The 23,931-nt window shown below is 43.3% G+C and overlaps 1 protein-coding gene and 1 non-coding gene across 9 annotated transcripts in view; one reads left to right on the forward strand and one right to left on the reverse strand.

Annotated features, from left to right (window-relative positions):
* The window catches only part of MAP7D2 (MAP7 domain containing 2), a 97,718-nt gene that overhangs the window by 9,762 nt on the left and 64,025 nt on the right, over positions 1-23,931 (forward strand). The gene's annotated exons all lie outside the window — the stretch shown is intronic.
* Positions 12,900-12,972, reverse strand: TRNAG-CCC. Its single transcript has one exon. It is a non-coding gene; the product is annotated as a tRNA-Gly (tRNA).

A 23,931-nucleotide genomic window follows, 5' to 3' on the forward strand; every position in this document is an offset into this window, starting at 1 on the left:
CTGAGCACTTGTCTCATGCATCCAACCTGGGCTGGTGGTCTGTTTCACCCTTGATAGTATACTTGTTTCAATGCTATTCTCTCAGAACATCCCACCCTCGCCTTCTCCCACAGAGTCCCAAAGTCTGTTCTGTACATCTGTGTCTCTTTTTCTGTTTTGCATATTGGGTTATCGTTACCATCTTTTTAAATTCCATATATATGTATTAGTATACTGTATTGGTCTTTATCTTTCTGGCTTACTTCACTCTGTATAATGGGCTCCAGTTTCATCCATCTCATTAGAACTGATTCAAATGGATTCTTTTTAATGGCTGAGTAATATTCCATTGTGTATATGTACCATAGCTTCCTTATCCATTCGTCTGCTGATGGGCATCTAGGTTGCTTCCATGTCCTGGCAATTATAAACAGTGCTGCGATGAACATTGGGGTGCACGTGTCTCTTTCAGATCTGGTTTCCTCGGTGTGTATGCCCAGGAGTGGGATTGCTGGGTCATATGGCAGTTCTATTTCCAGTTTTTTAAGGAATCTCCACACTGTTCTCCATAGTGGCTGTACTAGTTTGCATTCCCAACAGTGTAAGAGGGTTCCCTTTTCTCCACACCCTCTCCAGCATTTATTGCTTGTAGACTTTTGGATAGCAGTCATCCTGACTGGCGTGTAATGGTACCTCGTTGTGGTTTTGATTTGCATTTCTCTGATAATGAGTGATGTTGAGCATCTTTTCATGTGTTTCTTAGCCATCTGTATGTCTTCTTTGGAGAAATGTCTGTTTAGTTCTTTGGCCCATTTTTTGATTGGGTCATTTATTTTTCTGGAATTGAGCTGCAGGAGTTGCTTGTATATTTTTGAGATTAATCCTTTGTCTGTTGCTTCGTTTGCTATTATTTTCTCCCATTCTGAGGGCTGTCTTTTCACCTTGCTTATCATTTCCTTTGTTGTGGAGCACGGTTAATTTAGTTTCAGGTGTACAGCAAAGTGATTCAGTTATACCTATACATATATCCAGTCTTTTTCAGATTCTTTTCCCATATAGATTATTGCAGAATATTGATTAGAGTTCCATGTGCTATACAGTAGGTCCTTGCTGATTATCTACTTTATATATAGTAGTATGTGTATGTTAATGCCGGACTCCTAATTTGTCCCATCTATTACTGGTTTCTTCTCTACAAGCTCTGGTATTTAGTACTTGTTGTTCGGGTCTTTTCAGATGTGCACAGGCCACCAAGACCAGAACTGGCATTTAGCTCATGTGGTTCACATCTTGTCTGCAATGCCATGATAGATCTACCAGACAAGACTTATTTCTGGCTCCTGGGGGCCCTGGGATGCCTCTTTGTCCCTGCTTCAGTTTTGGTTACACAGCTTGGTTGGAGGAGAAGCCAGATTGACTTATAAGGCATCATCAGATCATGAGATGAAATATTGAGCTTTGCAGAATATAGATGGGCTGCGGGGAGAACTTTTCCAGGGGGATGTTGGCAGGGACTGAGATCACAGGAGAAGCCCATGGTGGAAGGTGAGGGTGGCGAGGGTGCTGGGGAGCCATGAGCATTGCAGCTGAAGGAATCAGTTCTCCCTTCTCTTAAGACATGCTCGCTGAAGTAGGTGAGCCTCAGCTCTCTCATCCAGCTTGCTCCTCACAACTGTGGCCTCATGTGCTGGCCTGGGAGAAGAACTTGGTTACTTGTGAGTGCACTGGTACTCTAGGTCATCTGACCTATGCTTTCCAATTCTGACATGCCGTGGTCCTCCACTGCCAGCCCAGAAGGCTGGGGAAAAGGTAGTCTGGTCTTGCTCACTCTGATTAGCGGGATCACCAGCCATGTGGGCTTATTAACCAGCAGACTTACCAGACTTCCCTTCTCCTTCTCCCATTACAACCAAGGCAGGGGGTTCTGTGTCCATCTCTCATGACCCCATCCCCACTGCCAATGCCTAGGTCAGACCCTGTCGTTTAGGACACAGCCATTATCACAGGAACTTCAGGGGTCTCTGTGTCACCCTCCCTGCCGTGGATCCCTCGTGTTGCACTCTTGTGTGACATTCTCTGACATCAGCCTAGCATAAGCACAGTCTAAACTTCTGCTGGGGTTTCCCAGGTTGGTTGTGTTGGAACAGGACTCCTGCTTACCCCTCCAGTATCCATCTCTGGTCAGTGATCACCCCCAGCTGGTTGTCTCCAGCACTGTCTGCACCCACATGCTCACTGCCCATACTCATGCTTGGCTCACATCTCACCTCTTCCCTGAAGCCTTTCCTGACCACACACACTTTGGGTGGGTTTTTCTTTTCTCTTCCATTTCCATTATGGTGTTGTTAACACTAATTCAGGTAAATAAGATCACATGGAAATAAACTTGGGGTTGGCATTTGGAAACTAAAGTGCACAGATCTTAAGCACACAGTCTGATGAATGTTTATATGTACATCCATGTAACCAACACCCAGATCAAGGAACTAAATATTTCGAGTACCCAGATGGCTCCCCTGTGCCTCCTTCTAGACAGAACTCCCTAAAGGTGGCCATTGTTCTCACCTCTTTTCACTATAGGTTAGTTTTACTTGTTTTTGAGGTTTATAGAAATAGATTCTTATAGTATGTACATTAATATTGCAGCAAAATATACATAACATAAAATTTAACGTTTTGGCCATTTTTAATATACAGCAAGTACATTCACATTGTTGTACAACCATCACCACCATCCATCTCCAGAACTTCTTAATCAAGTATATAGTTTTTTTGTGTGTCTATTTTTTCCCTTTCAGAATTATGTCTATAAGATTCACCCATGATGTTGCAGATATCAGTGGTTCATTTCTTTTTATTTGTGGGTAGTATTACATTATCTGGCTATACATACTATGACATACATAATACATACTATTATGACTATACATACTAGTTTCTTTTATCCATTCTCTTGCTGATAGACAGTTATTTCCAGTTTTCTATTCTGAATAAAAATGCTATGAGCATGCTTGCACATATCTCTTGATGCCCATACACATGCATTTCTGTTGTGTGCATACCTAGGAGTTGAATTACTGGGTCAGAAGGTAAGCATATGTTCAGCTTTTGCTGATAGTGCCAAACTGTTTTCCAAACAATTGGAAGTAGTTCCCTATTGCTGTTATAACCAGTTACCACAAATTTAGTGGCTTATAGCAATATGAATTTATTATCTTATAATTCTGGACATCAGAAGTGCTAAAGTCAAGGTGTCAGCAAAGTCTTTCTGGAGGCTCTAGGGGGAGAGTCCGTTTCCTTGCCCTCTCCAGCTGCTGGAGGCTGCCTGCACCCCTCGGGTCGTGCCCCTTCCTCCATCACCAGAGCTAGCAGGATAGCATCTTCCAATCTCCTTTTCTCTCCAATTTCTGCTCCCACTGTGATGTGTCCTCTCTCTCACTCTAGCTTTCCTACCTCCCTTGGGATTACATGGGGCCCAGCTGGAAAACCCTGCATAGTCTCCCCATGCAAGATCCTTACCTTAATCACATCTGCAGAGGCCTTTTTATCACAGAAGGTAACATTTTCATTGGTCCACGGCTTAGAACGTGGACTTCTCTAGGGGCTGTTATTCTGCCTGCCATTTTGTATTCCCACCAGGAGGGCATGAGAGTTCCAGTTCTTGTACATCTTTGTCAGTCCCTGCTCTTGTCGGTCTTTTTCATTGCAGTCATTTGGAGTGAATGTTGGGATACATACACAGCTGCCTCCCCCAGGCAGTGTGTCCTTCTTTGCTCTGATACAGATTTATTGAGCTGATCATTATTACATTATAAATATGTGTTTACATGCCTCTGTCTTGGCCAAACTATACACTTTTTCGTGAGACAAATCTCAGAGTAGCCAGTACAATAAGTGCTCCTCGGAGAGAAAGAAATTACTAAGGGCAGTTTTCGGCAGAGAACTGAGCAAAGCTAAAGGTGTAGATGAGAGCCTATGCTTACAATCCCATCTCTGGCTCAAGGTGGGTTTTCTCCCAAATTAAAATAGGATCAGAGCAGAGAGCCTTGTTTCTAACTTCTGCATACCCTTCTCTCTCAAGGTAGTTAATCTATAAGTGAGCAGTGCCCTAGAAGGGGATATGGGCCTCAACTCCTGAGGGCGTTGGTTGGAAATGACTTTAGCATGTATGTAAATGAGAGGGCAGTGCAGTTCCACGGGCCGCCTTATGGGGAGTCTGAACTTGGACCTTTCACAGAGGCTTGGGTTTTCCTTCTCCCTGGACTCTGCTCGTGTAGCAGCATGCTGTAGCTTCTCGCCTGTGGGAGGAAGACCTTTCAAGGTAAGCCAGGCGTCCTTGATCCCAGCGAATGTCACGTGTGTAGACTGAAACCTGCCTTGGAAACTTCAGCCTGGGATTGCTGAGGATGGCGGAGGCAAAGTGGAAGTGATTTTGCGATGCCCCTGGACATGGCAGAGTGAGCGCATCAGTCCTGGGGCTGGGGAGCCTGGTCTGGAAGGTGGGACAAGTGTGAGACAAAGGCAGGCAGGGTTGTGGCTCCTTCGGGAGCATCTGGACATGAGGGGCCACTTCCTATACTTGTTTATGATGCTCTTCTTGGCTGGGCATGCACCTGGCTCCAGGAGGGTGCTCAGGTTTCAAGGCCCCAGGCTTCTGATTCCAGGCGCTGGGGTGTTTGCAGCAGGCCTGGCTGCTGTGACTTTAACCGTCAGGTGTGGCGTGTGCATGAGGAGCTTGCCGGCCACGTGGCAGAGGACTTTCCCAGCCCTTGTGGGAGAACCTGTGTCCCTGACTGAGCCTCAGCTGGTCAGCACTCAGATCCTGAGGGCGTCGGTCTTCTGAGAAAACTGCTGTCTCAGGGTAGATGCTCCTGGGACAGGCTGAGCAGGGCTGGTGCTGGGGACCTCCTGGCCTTTTGCTGCTCTGCCTGCTGTATTCAAATTGTGGAGAAACTTAGGCACCTGCATTCCTGCTGAGCCCTGTCCCTCTAGGACTTGGACCCTGCTCTCTCTTTGTTCCTTGTCATCCTGGACCAAGGAGGCTAAGAACCCAATCGCTTGGAGTCCCCTCCTCAGAATCCAGGTCAGGGTACCTGCAGAGACAACACCTTGAGAACATTATGATAAGTGAAATAAGCCAGTTACAGAAAGACAAATACTGCATGTTTCCACCTACATGAGGGTACTCAGAAGAGTCAAATTCATAGTATCAAAGAGTGTAATAGTGGCTGCCAGGGGCTGAGGGGAAATGGAGAGTTACTCATCAGTGGGTATAAAGTTTCAGTTAAATAAAATTAATAAGTTCTAGAGACCTGCTGTTCAAGTTTGGCCAAGACAGAGGCATGTAAACACATATTTATAATGTAATAATGATCAGCTTGTATGTATTGTACAAGTTGAACTTTTTTAAGAGTGTAAGTATCAAGTTAAGTATTCCTACCACAATAAAATTTTTTAAAAATTTTGATGAGTTTATCAGTTACCTTCTTCTGATCAGGTACTGGTGTGGCCACTAACTTGCTGTGGGGCTGTAGATTAGTTTCATGGTCTCTTCCAGCCACAGCTTCTTATGAATATAGTAACAAATTCCTCACAGAGTTGACAGGAGGATTATATGAGATAATGAACACAAAGTGCTTAGTGTGGTGTCGTGCACGTAGCTATGCTCCTTGAGGTCACGGATATCATTGTCATCATCTATGCATTGAGTACAACATGTCTATGAATATAAAAATTATATGTTTGTATATAATATATGTTGTATATTATGCAACATATATATGTAATGTATATATATATGTTGTATACATATATATATTGTATATTGTGTATATATACACATTGTATATATACATTATATATAATATAAGTGTATTGATAAATACTGGTATTGCCTTTCAAGGACCTAGTGACCAACTGAGCTGTGTTTTCTCTAATTTATTTATAATCCAAGTTTGACACTGAAAACTACCATAAATGGAAGTATAAAACTGGACCATGAAGCCATAGATGAGCAAACAATTACAGCTAGAGGACTGGAGACAATCTTTGTGCACGTGGGAATGATCAGAACAGTCACTTATACTTCGGTGCCTGTGGCTAGCAGGACAGCACTACCAGATACTCAGCAAATAGTTCCTGGGCCCCCTCTTAGCCGTGCTGTCCAGCTTCTGCACAGGAATGTTACTGCTGTTTCTGCCACTCAGAGCTTAATTTACACACAGAAATCCTTAAAGTATACAGTTATGCCCTATTCAGGAGCCTCTGTAGCTAGTGGCATTCCTTTTCCCCTTTCTGTATGTCAGACTCATCCTTGGTCCTCTTTTTCATTGTTGTTGCTGAGTTCTCTCTGCCCACTTTGTGCAGTTAGCATCTTTCCACAGAGGACACGGGAGAAGAGAGGGACACTCTTATTTTTTGCCGTGTTTTGCTAGATGCTTCACCCCACAAATTGGCCCAGAGCTCAGTAGAAGGTCATCTGACTTTCTGGAACTATGGAAACTGCATTTGGCTTTTGACGAGACAGGAGAGTTGGGTGGTGTGCTGTATGTTTTTAAGTTTGGGATTTTAGACTCTGTGCTGACAAATTATGTAAGCCAGTTGCTATGTGTGAATATTTAAATTAGTTACAATTCAGTAAAATAAAAAATTCAGCTCCCCAGTTGCACTAGTGGCTAGTAGCTCCAATACTGGACAGCACAGATACTGAACGTTCCTGTCACTGCAGAAAATGCCATAAGACAATGCTGGTTGTGAGGTGTCTTACAGTTGCAGGCTGTTTAATAGAGTGAAAAGCAGAGATATTTATTTGTGCTGTTCTGTTTTTGATTCTTCTTCCAAATGACAAGGTTAGATGTATAAGCATTAAATCTTAACTACCTAATGGGTTGAAACCTGACTAATGCAATTAAAATGTTTCAGCCTCAAATCTGTAATATAAAAAGAGTGTTTGCTCTCTGAAGTCCTTTTTGTAGCGCCTTATTACCTTGAAGCAGATATCAAGTATGAATTCTTAGATGTGAAGGCCCTGATTTTTAATTGGTTTTTATTGTAGTACAATATACACAACATAAACTTTGGCATTTTAACAATTTTAAGTGTACAATTCAGTGACTAAGTGCATTCACAATATTGTGTAATCATCACCATTATCTATTTCTAGAACTTTTACATCATCTCAGGCAGAAACTCTGTATCATTACGTAACTCCCCATTATCCCCTCCACCATGTCCCTGGTAACTAATATTCTACTTTCTGTATATTTGCCTATTCTAGATACCTCCTCATATAAGTAGAATCATACAATATTTATCCGTTAGTGATTGGCTAATTTCACTTAGCATGATGTCCCCAAAGTTCATCCATTGTTGTATCGTGTATCTGAATTTCATTCCTTTTAAGAGCTGAACAATATTCTGCTATATGTATAAAGCACATTCTGTTTATCTGTTCATCTGTCAATGGATACTTGGGTTGCTACCACCTTTTGACTGTTGTGAATAATACTGCTGTGAAATGAGTGTACAGGTATCTTTCTGAGACCCTGCTTTTATTTATTTATTTTAATATTTATTTTTATTTTTTTATTTGGCTGTGCCAGGTCTTAACTGTGGCACGTAGGATCTTCTGTCTTTGTTGCAGCACATAAACTCTTAGTTGCAGCATGTGAGATCTAGTTTCCCAACTAGAGATTGAACCTGGGCCCCCTTTATTGGGAGCACAGAGTCTTAGCCACTGGATCACCAGGAATTTCCTGAGACCCTGCTTTTAATTCTTTGTGGTATATACCCGGAAGTGGAATTGCTGGGTCCTATGGTAATTCTGTCTTTGTCTCTAATTTTTTAAACAGTTTAAAAATTATTTTGAGGTATTGTCCATATAACATAAATTTCAACCCTGTGAAGTGTGCAGTTCAGTGGTTTTTAATATATTCACAAGGTTGTGCAATCATCTCCACTAGTCACTGATTTTTATGACCTCTGAGGAACTAGAGTGGGAGAGAGAATCTTGAAGGTAGCTTGGGTGTAAGGAAGGGCGCTTTCAGGATTAGTATGAAACTTTTAAAAAGAAGGATCTTTGTGTCAAATCCTTGAAATGCCACACAGGCTTTAGGAGGAATACTCTGCCCACTGCAGGGCTTTAGGACCAAAAATCAGAAAGGCTCCCCTGCTACCTGACATATTTTCAGCTACTTATGAGGCCTTGTTTTATGGAACAGGGTATTGAATAACCTCACAAATGGGTCACCCTCCTCAGGAATACTCTGAAAGCCTGGTTCTGTAGGATCAGGCAGGCCTTTATGATGCTTTGTAGCACCTCCTATGTTTGTTTTGTCAGATGTCGTTGCCTGGCTTGGAACTGGTTCTCTTCCTTCTCTGGTTCTGATCCCATATTCTGCAACTACTTTGTTTTCAAACATGAGACAGATTGTTTACAAAAAGTGCCTTATATATTTAATTTTTAGATTTTAGATTGCTCTGCTTTGAAGCAAACAATAAAACTCATCCACTTTTGTTATAACCTACCATGCATACATACCAGGCTGCTCTGATTTTCACTGGTTCTGCTTATGTATTTGTGGTTTTAACATTTGTTACTTTAGAGCTGGTTTCGTTGTGATTTTCTGATAGTTGGCCAGCTTTCTTTCTTTCTTCCTTTTTGGTTTACCATACAGTTTCCCCAGGCTTCCCTGGTGGCTCAGACGGTAAAGAAACCTCCTGCAATGCAGGAAACCCGGGTTTGATCCTTGGGTCAGGAAGATCCCCTGGAGAAGGGAATGGCTACCCACTCCAGTATTTTTGCCTGGAGAACTCCATGGACAGAGGAGCCTGGTAGGCTACAATCCATGGGGTCGCAGAGCTGGACATGACTAAGCAACTAACACACACACACACACACACACACACACACACACAGTGTTTTCCCCTTCAAAGTGTATAGTTCATTGCTTTTTTATCACATTCACAGAATTGTGCAATGTACAACCAACACCACCATCAATTCTAAGATATTTTTATCACCTGCAAAAGAAATCCCATGCCTATTGCCAGTCACTCCCTGTTTCCTCCCATCTCCCACTCCTAGGCAACCGAGCCACTGATGTACTCTGTCTCTCCAGATTTGGGGCAAGCTTTCTTAGATCCTTGTCTACCAGTGATTCCCCCCCCCCCCAAATTATAGTATAAGCCACCCACTCTGCTGTCTTTCCCTGTTGCTTTTTTGTCATCTCCCTTCCTCCTCCCTCCCTCTCCTTACATTAGCAGGTTAGCTGTAAATCCTCCTTAAATAGTTCTCAAAGTAAATGAGTTGGTAGATGGGGCACAACTACAGGAATTTATCTGACAGATGGATAGACAGCCATTGTTACACCCTGGGACGCCCTTCTAAGTCACCTGCCTTCATTCTGTCACTGTGAGGCTGAATTTCTTTATTTTCCCCAGTTTTATTGAGAAATAATTGATATACATCACTTTATGATGGTTTGATGTATATATATGATGAAATGATTACCACAGTAGATTGAACTAACATCCATCTTGTCATATTGTTGTTCAGTCTCTCAGTCGTGTCCAACTCTTTGCAACCTCATGGACTGCAGCACATCAGGCTTCCCTGTCCTTCACCATCTCCCATAGCTTGCTCAAATTCATGTCCATTGAGTCGGTGATGCCATCCAACCATCTCATCCTCTGTCACCCCCTTCTCTTCCTGCCTTCAATCTTTCCCAGCATCAAGGTCATTTCTAATGAGTCAGTTCTTTGCATAAGGTGGCCAAAGTATTAGAGCTTCAGCTTCAGCATCAGTCCTTCCAATGAATATTCAGGGTTGATTTCCTTTCAGATTTCCTTGCAGTCCTAGGGACTCTCAAGAGTCTTCTCCAACACCACAGTTCAAAAGCATCAATTCTTTGGTGCTCAGCCTTCCTTATAGTCCAATTCTTACATCCATACATGACTACTGGGAAAACCATAGCTTTGACTAGATGGATCTTTGTTGCCAAAGTAATGTCTCTCCTTTTTAATACGCTGTCTAGGTTTGTCATAGCTTTTCTTCTAAGGAACAAGAGTCTTTTAATTTCATGGCTGCAGTCACCATCTGCAGTGATTTTGAGCCCAAGAAAATAAAGCCTGTCACTGTTTCTATTGTTTCCCCATCTATTTGCCATGAAGTGATGGGAGTGGATGCCATGATCTTTGTTTTTTGAATGTTGAGCTTTAAGCCAGCTTTTTCACTCTCCTCTTTCAACTTCATCAAGAGGCTCTTTAGTTCCTCTTTACCTTCTGCCATAAGGGTGGTGTCATCTGCCTATCTGATATTATTGATATTTCTCCCGGCAGTCTTGATTCCAGCTTGTGCTTCACCCAGCCTGGCATTTCACATGATGTACTCTGCATATAAGTTAAATAAGCAGGGTGACAGTATACAGCCTTGACATATTCCTTTCCCAATTTGGAACCAGTCTGTTGTTCCCTGTCCAGTTCGAACTGTTGCTTCTTGACCTGCATACAGATTTCTTGACCTGCATACAGATTTCTTGACTTACATACAGGTTTCTTGACCTGCATACAGGTTTCTGGTCATACAGATACAATAAAAACAAAAAAAAAGGAAAGAAATGTTCTTCTTGTGATGGCGGCTTATAGGATTCACTGTCCTAACAACTTTCCTATATATTATATAGCAGTGCTAGTTATAGCCATTGTGTTGTGTATTACATTCCTAGCATGTATTTATCTTATTGTTGGAAGTTTATACCTTTTGACCACCTTCCTTCAATTTTCCCTCCCAGGTTGGCTTTCTTTTGTCTCGCTGGGCTGCAGGGTTCTTGAGAACTAGGCCATTCAGAACCACAGGGCCAGAAGCTGCTCTGGGTTGGACTGGCCTTACAGTGTGAGCAAGTTCTGGGACTGAAATCAAGTGTGCAGTTTCTAGATGTGTAAATTCAGTCACTTCTTCTCTAACTGAAATTGTATCTAATAGTCACTAATGGTAGATCTGCAAATACTGTTGACCCTTGAACAAGGCAGGGGTTAGGGTTGCCCACCCTCCCCACAGTTGAACATCTAAGTATAACTTAGAGTCAACCCTCTATATACATATATTAAAAAGCAGAGACATTACTTCACCAACAAAGGTCCATCTGGTCAGAGCTATGGTTTTTTCCAATAGTCATGTATGGATGTGAGAGTTGGACTCTAAAGAAAGCTGAGTGCCAAAGAATTGATGCTTTCGAACAGTAGTGTTGGAGAAGACTCTTGAGAGTCCCTTGGACTACAAGGAGATCCAACCAGTCCATCCTAAAGGAAATCAGTCCTGAATATTCATTGGAAGGACTGATGTTGAAGCTGAAACTCCAAGACTTTGGCCACCTGATGCAAAGAACTAACTCATTAGAAAAGACCCTGATCCCTGGAAAGACTGAAGGCAGGAGGAGAAGGGGATGACGGAGGATGAGATGGTTGGATGGCATCACCGACTTGATGGACATGATTGAGCAAGCTTCGAGAGTTGGTGATGGACAGGGTAAGCTGGTGTGCTGCAGTCCATGAGGTTGCAAAGAGCTGGACACGACTGAGCGACTGAACTAAACTGAACTATATACATGGTTCCTCCTTATAGGTGGTTCCTCTGTACACGAGATTCCACATCCATGGATTCAACCAACTTTGGATCATGTAGTACTGTAGTATTTAATAATGAAAAAAATCTGTGTGTTAAGTGGACCCACACAGTTCAAACTTGTGTGGCCCAGTATCAACTGTATCAGTGTGTAGCATGCTAATCACTGTTACTGCTGCTGAGAAAATAACTGGTTGCACTTGCATTCAGCATAGCTTTTTGCTTGCTTTTGTAGCCAGATGCCCTGGGTTTGAATCCTGGTTCTGCTCTCTTTATTATCTAGATGACCTTGAACATGTCAGTTCACTCTCGAAGGGGAGAGTAAAATATCCAACTGCACAGCTTGTTGAGAGATTTAAACAAGAGAATGTGGGCAGAGCATTTAATACAATGCCTAGCAGAGAGTGAGAGCTCCGTAAATTAACATTTACGGAGTTAATGTATGCCCTGGTATTAAGAGGGCATACTTTATTGTGTGCTTGCTGTATACAAGGTACCAGGTTAGGTTTTGCAGGGAATAAGCCAAAGCCTTGTAAATGGAATCCGAGCCCTGTTGACGTTACAGTTGTGCCCAGCTGGGCAGTTAACACTGGGGAAGCAGAGACTGGGTGGCATGCACATTTTACTCATCTTTTTAGACTATAAATCTTATTAACTAATTTTCATAAAACATTGTGTTGATTACAAATATCAATGCAGGAAAGATTTGGCTAAGCTTAGTTTCTTGCTGGGAGTTATAGATATTTTCATTTCTTTTGGGCAAATTAAAACATTTTATCATTTACTACTGGCCACTGGTACCTTTAATCAGGGCAAACCATCTTGCTCAAAACAAATAACCTTGACAGAAGAGGGTAGTCAGAGCCCTACTTAATGAATCTACTAATTGTGTTTGGTGCTGAGGAGCCAGCAGCAGTGTGGTTTGCAGGCTAGCTGTATCTGTCTCCCATCCCTTCCTATCTGTTGCTCCTGCAATGGAGCAAGTACTAGCAGGCCCTCTCTGTGGAATTTCTGAGCCACGTGAGAGAGTGCGTGGTGTACTCTTAGGACAAGCTCTGTCCTGCCTTTCCTTGTATACTTTGGTTGAGAGAAATAGTATAAACTCCTGTTTGGGGAGGAATTTTGGGGGTTTGCTTATTTCTTAAAGCAAAAAGTGGTGAACATTCTGATGGCAGAGGTTTTGTATCACTTTTAGCCTGGGAGACCACTTTTATTTTTAAATTATTTATTTATTTGGCTGAACTGGGTCATAGTTGCACCATGTGAGATCTTCAGTCTTCATTGTGACACGTGGGATCAATTCCCTGATCAGGGATTGAACCTGGGCCCCCTGCATTGGGAGTGCAGAGTCTTAGCCACTGGACCACCAGGGAAGTCCCTGTGAGACCACTTTTGACCTAGCTCTAGATGTCAGTCAGCTGGTATCTGTGTAGGCTCAGCCTTCAGACCCCTAGGAGGACAGGGCCCCAGGAGCCAGGTGTTAGAGCGCCTCCCAGAGGCATCTTTACACATAGGCTCAAACCCTTGTGTTGTCTTCGGGGAAAAAACCTTTCAAGCCCTCAGTTTCTTGTCAGTAAAATGATATGGATGACACCTGCTTCTTGAGTTTGTATTAAGGATTAGAAAGTAAAGCACATAACACACTGCTTTTCGTGGGTCAGAGCTGTTGAGGAGCCATTCTAGGCCTGCAAAAGACTGGTGAGTTTCGTTTGTGACCCCTTCAAATTACCACAAAGGCCAGGCCAGTCAATTTCTTTTTCTTTCTTTTTTTCCTCGGCTCTGCCATGTGGCATGTGAAATCTTTGTTCCCTGAGCAGCAATTGAGCCCGCACCCCCTGCAGTGGAAGCGCAGAGTCTTAACCACTGGACCCTTAGGGAAGTCCCAGTCAATGTCTTTTGGTCAAAATAACATCCCTGAGTTATTTCATCCAGGGAGAGAAAAAACATGTGACACGTATGCTGACACTCCTCGATCCTACCTGCTGCATGCCAGACTCAAGACACCACCTGGAAGTGGCCTCAACATTCTGCTGATCCCATGCTCCAGTTAGTTGGTCAAGGTCGGTAGGAGAGACACAGTCGAGTTGTCACCCCTGCATCCTGTTATGTGGGTGAGGCTGCTGGCCTGCACCCCCTCTCCTCCATGGCAGTGTCTTTTGAATGTCCTGTCTAAACCCAAGCCTGCCTGAACCACAACCTGGTAACACTCTTTGCTCTATTTTTACAGCAGCTAGTCTTTTCTCCTTGTCATCTGTGTTAGTCCTTGTCTCCTTCTAGCTTCTATTGCAGCAGCATCTCTTTTGGTGCAAAAATCCCCAGAAGGCATTTCTAGAAACAGCCTTGACAGAACCTAAGGACAGGTGCTTAAAAGTGGCTCCTGGCACACTCCACAGACATTTATGAGTATCTGACATGTGGTGACCTGTGATGTGTGACACAGTCAACACAGCCCTAGTTTTTCAGAGTTCAGTCTAAAAAGACAAAAAGTGGACAGCCAATTCTTTTATTTAGTTCTTCACTCTATCTTGTGGCAAAGACAGCAGTAATCTCAACCTACAAGGAGAAAGGAGAGAGAGAGAGATTTAAGTTTATTCAGCAGCTGGTACCTGGGACCAGATCTGTTTTCAGCAGCATGCTTGTCCAGGTTTTGTTTGGGGACATCCATCCCCTCACTCTGGCAGTGGGGCATCCCACACAGGAGGACAAACAGCAGAGCAGCCCTTCCTTCCTTCTTCGGAGCTGGGGTGTTGGGATAGTCAGCACCGGGGCCAGACTTTGAGTCACTTCAAGCCTAAGTTGTTCTTGGTGGTTCTGTTCCCCTTTGCCATGTATCCACTCTCCTGGCCTCCCTTGCAGCCATGTAATCCAGTACCAGCTAAGAAGCCTTAAGGGGAAGACCACTGGGAAATCTTTCTGGCATCCAAGAGAAATGAGCTTGAGGAGAGAGCTCCTTTTTCCCTATTTTGGCTCCTCCCTTCTTCCTCCCGCTCTGTCTGCTCTCCTGTGAGAAGATGACGCTGGGGCCATGGCAGCATCTTGTGATCCAAAGGGGAGATGCAGTTCAAATGACTGGAGAGGAAAGCAGAAGGATCTCAGGTCCTTCATCTTCTAGCCACTGAGGTCTTCTAAACAAGACTTTTCCTAAATACCTTTTCATAAAATGTCTTTGTGGTTAAAGCTCTGACCCATGAAAGATAGCATGCTACATGCTTCAGATGTATTTTCTAATCCTTAATACAACCCCAAGAAGCAGATAGCATGTAACCCATTTTGCTGACAAGAAGCTGAGGGCCTGAAAGATTTTTTTTCCAAGACAACACAGGGGGCTGAGGCTATGTGTAAAGATGCTTCTGGGAAGCAAGCTATGGGCTTCTCAGAGGGTAACATCATCATCACCTGGGAGCTTGCCTGAAATGCAAATTCCTGAGCCCCACCCCAGCCCTACCCAGCCCAGAATTTCATGGGCAGAGGAGCCTGGTGGGCTACAGCCCATGGGGTCACAATGAGTCGGACACGACTGAGTGACTAGCACATCCCAGCCCTAGTGAATCGGGCCCAGATTTTTTGTGAATGTGGGGCCCAGAGTTTTTGTTTTCACAAGCCCTCAAGGTGATTCTGATGAAAAGTCAAGTTTGAGAGCCACTGGTTTAAGCCCTTGTTGCTTTCCTAAAATGGATCCTGGTGGGGTGGATAACAGATGAGCTCTTGTTACCAGTCAGTTCTCCGTATCCCATTGAGGACCAGGCTTGTCTCCATCGCAGCCAGTGGCTGTGACACAGATCTGTTGGCTCCGTGGGTTTGTTGATACCTTTTCCAGGGCAGCCCAGTCAGACCTGCCTGGTTCTGGGGTGTCAGTGTCTGGGTCTCCAGGCACCTGTCTGAGCCCGGCCAGGCCCCCACACCCTGCCACTCCCTGAAGAGCACAGGAAGTATTTTGCCCTCAGAACCAAATGTGCCAGATATAGGTACTTAATTGTTTTCCCTGAGTGAAAGAATTCTTTTATTCAAAGAGTAGAGGGTGATGGAGAAGACCACACTTAAGGGTCTCACAGATACATGAATGGGATGGTATTTGAAGTGTTCAGACAACAAATACTTCCCTGGAGCCTTCTCTGGATTGACTGCTGGGAAAACAGTGGTAAAGAAACTAAAAGGGTATGTGAAGCTGGAGTATCACAACTGCACAAATGAAGATGGATGGGCTGCGGAAACACACAGAATTTTCCCTTCTGGGATACCCGGGTAGATCTTGGAAGGCTTCCTGGAGGAAGTAGCTACTCATCAGTCAATACTAAGTGTCTGTGTGCTGGGTTGGGGGAGAGGGTATTCCAATCTGGGGACAGAGCTTTGCAAAGACCTGGAGGGGAGGGAGACCCTGGCTCCTGCCAACCAAAGATGGGAGCTTGGTGTGGCAGGAGGGCGGAGTCCCCTAGGAAATGGTCCTGTTCAAGCTTGCAGACCCAGGAACACATCTGAGGAGCAGGTTGAGATGTAGACAGAATGATATTGAAATGATTTATTAATGTGAACTGGCCTCTTACTGTCTTAAATGAAAATAATTTATTTACTGCTTTTTATTATGGCCCATTAAATGCTGCTTGGACAAAGCAGGCCATGTCACGAACACTGCTCTCATCTCCCCTCCCTATCCTGCCCTGTTCCCTATTTGTTTTACTATTAGGGAAATATTGATATATATTCATTCCTATGAACAGAGATGCTTGTTAACCACTTATTTGGGACCTTCATGAAGCTGCTTCATGCCTCCTTTTCTGTGTTACAAATTCAGGTTCTCTGCCTCTTCCTGGGAGATGCCACTTCATCAGGTCTGAAGAGGAGTTTGGGAATCTGCTTTAAATTAATTTTATTGCGTTATATGTTTGTTGTATATAGATTTGCATACAAAATTGATATACAGAGAAAATGCACTCATTTTAAGTATACTAATACCGGTGTTTCAACGAATGTATTCATTTCTGACCATCACAACCCCTTGCAGACATGCTTCACCCTCAGCCCCAGGCATCCTCTGATCTACTTTCTGTTACTATAGATTAGTTTTGCCACTTTTAACATTTCATGTCCATGGAACCATGTAGGGTGTACTCTTTTCTTTCTGGCTTCTTTCACTCAGTATGTTTCTGAGATTCATCCATGTTGTGTGTGTATATAAGTAATTCATTGCTTTATTGCTGCAGTGTACTTCTCTCACTAAGAATGCACTCGTGTTTTTGCTGCATTGCCATTTTAGCCATTCACTTGCTGATGAACATTTGTTTCCAGTTTTTGGCAGTTATGGACAAAGATACTGTGAGCATTCAGGTACAAACTGCTTTGTAAACCCGTTTGCATTTGTCTTGGATAAATCCATAGGAGTGGGCTTGCTGGGTCATATGATGCATGAATGCTCTAACTGGGAAAGGAGCTGCCAAGCTCTTTTCCTAGATGCTTGTACCAGTTTACACTCTGACCTGCAGTGTAGGAGAGGGCTACTTGCTTTGCATCCATGCAAGCACTTAGATGGTTAGTTTTTCATTAGATTTAAATTATTATTATTTTTTGCCATACCAGTGGTTGTATGATTTGTCACTGTGGTTTTACTTTGCATTTTCCTGATGATTGAAGATTGAGCAGCTTTTCATGTGCTTCTTGGCATGTGAAATGCCTGTTCAGACTTTTTGCCCATTTTTTTTTTTTTGCCCATTTTTTTTATAATAGCTGTCCGCTTATTTAACTGTAAGAATTTTTTATTTGCTTATATTTTATTTTAAAACTATACATCTTTATTCATAAATAAGATTGGTCAATAGTTTTTTATGTTAAATTCAGGCATTTTTAAAAATAATTTTTGTTATATTCTGGATTTAAGTTATTTGTCACACGTGTATTGTGAATATTTTCTCATTGTCTGATTTGCCATTTCATTTTCTTTATTGTGTCTTGAAGAGCAGAAGATTTAAATTTTGATGAAGTTTGATATGTCAGTTTTTTCTTTTATAGTTTGAGATTTTTGTGTGTTCTAAGAAATCTTTGCATACTCCTAGGTATTAATAGAAGTTTTATAGACCCAGTTTGAGTTTTTATATATGGTGTAAGATATGGATCAAGGTTCATTTTTTTGCATATGGATATCTGCTTGTTCCAGCACCATTTGTTACAAAGACTGTTCTTTTCCCATTACATTATCCTGACACCTTTGTTAACTATTCAGCTGATTGTGTATTTGTCGATCTGTTTCTGGATTCTGTTGTGTCCTTTTGATCTGTGTGTCTGTCCTTATGCCAATGCCAGTGCCACACTGTCTTGATTATAGGAATCTGTATTTTTAAGAAGAACCCCTAGACGGTTCTCATGATCATGGCCATTTGGGAAACATGTATTAAATTTTTCTAAGGATCCTTCTGGTGATGACAGTCTTAAGTCTGTGTATTCCTGCCAGCTCATTCTCCATTTGTACCCCAGCTCCTTGCTACTCAGAGTGGAGTCTACAGACCAGCAGCGTCAACATGACTCAGGAGCTTGTTCAAGATGCAGACTCTGGCCTTGCCCCAGACCTACTGAGGAGAACCTGCCGTGTAATGAGATCCCAAGGGGATTCCCATCAAGGTTGCACAGCACTTCTAGATGTCATTACCCTAAAGCAGGGCCTTACTGATTTTTGGATCATGAATAACTCCACAGTTAGAAACAGATATTACAGTGTGTGTATTGATGTAGCTGAAACAGGTTTTTACAAAACACTGCTTACTCTTCCTACTTGGTGCTTACTTTTCTGTTCCTTTGCTTTCTGACCTTATTCCTCCCCCCCTCCATTTCTTCCTGTTATAGCTTTCTTGAGGTGCAGTTTATGTACTGTCAACATCACCCATTCTCTATGAACAGTTCTCATTTATATGGTTGTGCAGCTCTCTCCACAATAAAGTTTTAGGACACTTTCATCATCCCCAAAGATTCCATTTTGCCTCTTCACAGTCAGTTCTGCACTACTTAAAATACTGGTAGCTACCTACAGTTTACAGAGAGTCCCAGTTTACAAAGAATCTTCAAAGAGTTGAACCGGCCATGCAGCAGCTCTGCTCAGACTTGGCTGAAAGTGGCTTCCTTTTGGGTCAAGGGCCCTGAGACATGACTTCCAAACACAGGACTATTTTTACACAGAATGTTATTTTTACTATATTTTTGTCAAATAACAATGCATCATATATGTACACAAGCTTTAATGTGTAGACACTAGTTGCTGAACCCATAAGTTAAAAGATTCTTGACTTTCTTAAACCCTTGAGTTGATTTGTTCTATGTATTTTTGAGGCTGGACTGGCTGGTTATGAGTTACACCAGGATGGTTAGCAGAGATGTGAAAAGATTCCTCAGGTATTTTGCTCAGCAGTAGTCACATGTCTGAAATACTGTAATTTCTGAAAATACAGAGGACTAGCTTTGTGAATTTCTTGTCTGTGGCAGGTGTTAAACGTCCTTAGGTGAGTTAGAAGCCCAAAGTTGAGTACCTGTTCTAGTTTTCTGTTGTGAATGTGGAATATATTTTCCTCTGCATTCAGTGCCATTAAGGCAAGGCCTTGCCTTTCACCTCTAGGCAGCATCCAAGCCCCTAGTCTCTAGAAGGCCCCAAGCCTTCTAGACTCAGACAGCTTGAGTTTGCATCTCGCCTTTGCCATTTACCAGTTGTGTGACCCCAGAAAAGTGTTTAACCTCTCAGTTCCCACTCTCCCGCTGGAAAACAAGGTCAATAATAGTACTTGATAAGTGAAAGTTGCTCAGTTGTGTCTGATTCTTCACGACCCCATGGACTGTAGCCTGCCAGGCTACTCTGTCCATGGAATTTTCCAGGCAAGAATACTTGAGTGGGGTAACCTGTCCCTTCTCCAGGGGATCTTCCCGACCCAGGAATTGAACCAGATTCTCCTGCATTGCAGGTGGATCCTTTACCAGCAGAGCTACCAGGGAAACCCTATAATAGTACTTACCTCTTACATTTGTTGGGAAATTAAATGAGTTTAGAGTGTAACATATTTAGCAGTGGGCCTGGCATGAGTGATGTTGCTTATCCTCATCATCACCAGCATTAATTCTCTAAACTGGCTGTTGTTGAAGTCTCCAATTTAGCTACTTTCCAAGCTCCTCAAATTTACCACTTTGTTGACTACCAAACTTACCATTTTCTGTTGCTATTGCAAATGCCTTTTTGTGTAGCATCTACTTCTCTGGGCTAGAATGCATTTTTCCCTTTCCATTACATTCCTGTTCATATCCCCATGAACACTCATCTGGATTACTCATACAGGTTTTCTGTGGGTCAGGCCCTGGGCCTGTTACTGAAAGGTATGCATGGGGGATCCAGCTGCTTGCCACTCAAAAGTCAGTAAAGAGGCCAGGTTGGTGGAAAGGAAAGTTTGCTTTATTTCAGATACCAACAACTTGTGGGGAGGGTAGCGGACATCTGTCCAAAGGCTGACTGCCCCCCTCCCCGATAAGAAGCAGGAGGTGAGAGCATTTATAGACAGAGTGGTGTGGGGGCACTACATGTGGAAACAGTACAGTCATCTCTAACAGTCGTGTTCAAATTGGTCATCGGTGGTCTGACCAGCATCATCTTGGTTGTTGTAGGTACAGTTAATCTTCAGTTCCGGGGTGCACTTGTTCCCATTTCTTTGCGGTCAGTTCTTGGAATTGTGGCAGCTCAAGTCCTGGGTGCAGTCTGGTCATCATGTAGTTAACTTCTCCGCCTGGGATTTTAGTATCTATAAGACAGCTCACAGGATATGGCTCTGAATATTATCTACAGCCCTTGAGAAAGAACTAAAGGTCCTTGACTATGCTTAATGACTACATTGTTGTTATTTAGTCTCCTTAGACTGTTTTCCTTTGTTTTAGCATTTCTCATTTTTCTGATTAAACTTATTCTTTGATTAAAGTTTTCCAGAGGCCAAAGGCAGGCAGAGAACAAGGTGGTCAGGGGAGGCAAGGACCATACCGTCCTGCTCCATTTCAGGCCCGCCTGCGTGGGCTGGGAGGAGAAGATTGGGTACAGGATGGCCTTAGCCGTGTGAAGGGCAGGGCAAAAAGGAAGCGGGGACAGGGCTCTGAGAAGGACCGGGCTGCACCACAGGGCTCCCCTATCCTTGAACTGCTTTTAGGTCTTACACGTTCCCAGTGGACATCTCTCTGCAAAGAGCAAATATCTGAGAGCCAGTTGGACCCAAATGCCTTGTTATCCACTTGAATGAGCACCTGGAGAAAAACTTCAGAAATAATTTTACCTGCTCTTTATCCTTGTTCTTATATTTGATACACAACTCAGATATGGTGTGTGGGGGACCATCATGCCCTGTCTTAGGCACAGAACTCTCAATTTTGAAACCTCAGAAGATCAGTACTGTGCTTCATGAAAGTACTTGGTGCCATGTTGATGAGTGAAACCTCGGGTTGCCTTGGGAACAGAAATATCCTTCCTGTTACTATAAAAAGGGACCCAGTATCTGCAGTCGTGAAGCATCCTATATTTTGCTGATTCTTTATGGGGGGAAAAAGTGCTCAAAAGGAAATGCTGTGTTTAAAAAAAACTTTGATCAAATATATAAGATTTCCTTTTAGTGCTGATCAGATCAAGAAAACCCACTTTTCAAATGCTTGTTGGATTTCATAGGCGTCAGAGCTGCTCCATCCACCTCTCTTCTCCCCCCCTTCCCCAGTCCCCCTGTGAGTGCAGGACATTTGTTGTCATTTTATTGCCTTTGCCTCCATTTCAGATTCGCACTGTGGTTTCACTGTGCTGCCATCCAGGAAGGTGGCATTGGGGCAATTTGTTCCAAGTTGATTGTTACAAAACCCTTATCACTTACTGTTAGTAATTTTAGCCACCATGGTCCTGCCTAGGGGAACAAATTGTCCCTGCTGATGCTGTCAAACACCTTTAAGATACTTATTATCTATTTTTGAAGAAGAATTTTAAAAATACAATGGATATTACTATAAGTTGCTGCAGTTTTAAACCAAATTGTCCAGATGGGAATCATGTTTATTCTATATCATTTTCTAGATTTTTTTCATGCTATTGTGCATTGATGTGGGAAGAACCAAGCTGTATTCAGTGAGGGGGAGGCTTTTCTACTTTTCACCTGTAGTGCAACTTATTAGAGCAGGGTTTCTCAAACTTGACACTGCTGACATTTTAGGCTAGGTCATTCTTTCATGTGTATGTCAGGGCAGGCTGTGCTGTCCTGGGCGCCGTAGGATGGTCAGCAGCATCACAGGCCTCAACCCACTGGATGTCAGCAGTGTGCCTCCCCCATGTCATGATGGCCCAAAATGTCTCTGAACACCATCAAGTGTTTCTTGGAAGACACAATCACTTCTGGTTCAGACCCACTGTACTAGAGTCTAAGAATTGTTTAGTGTGCTGTTTTTAAAGGCAGTGGTCACGTAAGCTCTGGTCTGGGCTCAACTGTAATAGAAATGTACGTAGTGACCTTTAAGTGTGACAGTCTGGCTAATTTAAAATAATGTGAATCCAAAACTGGGTTGCTGTGATGGGCTGGCATATTGTTTTTCTTTGGTGATAGTATTTGCAAGATTTGAAAATACATGTAGTATCAGTTTTTACATTCCTGTGATGAGAAAGAAGGAGAGAAACAGTGACAGCCACAACAGGCAAGGTGGCCATGCTCAGGCACAGCTGTGGTGCACAAAAGGGCATTTTTCATGCGTTGTTTTGAATGGCAGGAGCCTTTCCCGTGGAACAACCCAAAGAGAAGCCTGCACAGAGCCATGAACCTTCAGACTTCACTTCTGAAGGCCTTGTGGTTTTACTCTGCAAAAATCATTCTCAGAAATGAGGAGTGAGATTCACAATTTGCCTTTTCTCTTGTCAATCTGTAATCTTAATCTTTTCTCTTACGATCTGTAATCTTACTGTTTTCAAAATAAACTTTTGCCCACCAAGGCCCCCTCCCTGAGGACAGCCCCTCCTTCCCAGGCTGCCTGCTTCTCCTCAGTCCCCTCAGTAGGCTTCAAACCTACTGAATAACTAGAACTTTAAGATTTATGTGGTTTTTGTTTTTCCAAAGAGGTATTTAGATGGGGTGAAGTGGGGTAAATTTAATTAGCAAGCTGAAGATCTCTGCAAGTCTGTGTAGAAAGGCATGCCAGACTGCCCTGAATGACATGGAGTGGGGGCACACATTTTTGTCTGTCCTCGCAATTTAAAAACAGCCTATTTGAGTCAGGAAGCTGTTTCTGCCTCGAGGCCTTGAAGTGCCCTTGAAGATCGTCCTTGTTTAAGGATGCCAGATGCAGGGCCTGTACTTTGGGGCAGGGCTGAGCAATCCTGCTGGGTATGCTTTTCTGGGAGAAAAGGAATGGGAGATTATTACAGCTTTCAAATTTCTTGATATGTCTTCAAATTGTTTGCAATGCAAAGAGTGATTGTTTTTCTAACCTCTTTATTTACCCTTTGCATTTTGTTTTAAAATGCATCTTTTTGGAGCTGCACGCCCAAGCACCACACTGAGGCCTCCAATTCAGTTCTGCTGGCCTGTCACTGGCCCCTGGATGCACTGATGTAACTGGGGCCATCTCTGAGCTGGGGCTTAGCCGCCCAGGGCTGAGACTGGGAATAGATGGGTCTACAGCAGGAGAGTTCACCTTGGATGCTTGCGTTGCTCAGCAGTGGTCAAGGTGCAGGTCTGAAGCCTACTGAGGTGACCGTAGGGAAGCAGATGGCCTGGGAACAAAGGGCTGTCCTTAGGGAGGGGTCCTGAAGGCTCTTGCCAACCCTGTTAACAGGGAGGGTGGACAGACTGCTACCACCCGGCACGTGTCACTGTGAGAGGCAGGAAACAAGGAAGGACAGAATGAGGGAGTTTTCTGGTGCCTCCCTCATGCTCAAGGACACAGCTCTTCCCACCATAGGAACCCAGGATCTGATGGGTACCTGGGTCCTGAGTGGCATGAAGATGGGCCAGCAGGGTCTCCAGTGCCCCTTTGGGATCCTTTGCATACCTTTTATGATCATCGTCATGAAACATACACACCACCCTGAAGAGAAAATCAAATGGCAGTACTAATAATGAGAATGCTGCAGTTTATTTCTCGTTACCAGCTTTTACCTGCTGGATTCTGTCCACATCTTCAAAGAGACATTTTTCAGTGTCTTGTACTTTGTTGCTGAAAAAAGCAAATAAGAAGAGTTATTTTTTCCCCCTGTGTCTCGCACTCTTTGCAGATATCCAAGGCCTTTCTGAGTCCACACTGTAAACAACCACATCCCCTGTGGTGTGCAGCCCTAGAACCCACCTTTCCCAACCACGGAAGGACAG

Source organism: Cervus elaphus, chromosome X (genome assembly GCF_910594005.1).
Source record: "Cervus elaphus chromosome X, mCerEla1.1, whole genome shotgun sequence".
NCBI classification, from domain to species: Eukaryota; Metazoa; Chordata; class Mammalia; order Artiodactyla; family Cervidae; genus Cervus; species Cervus elaphus.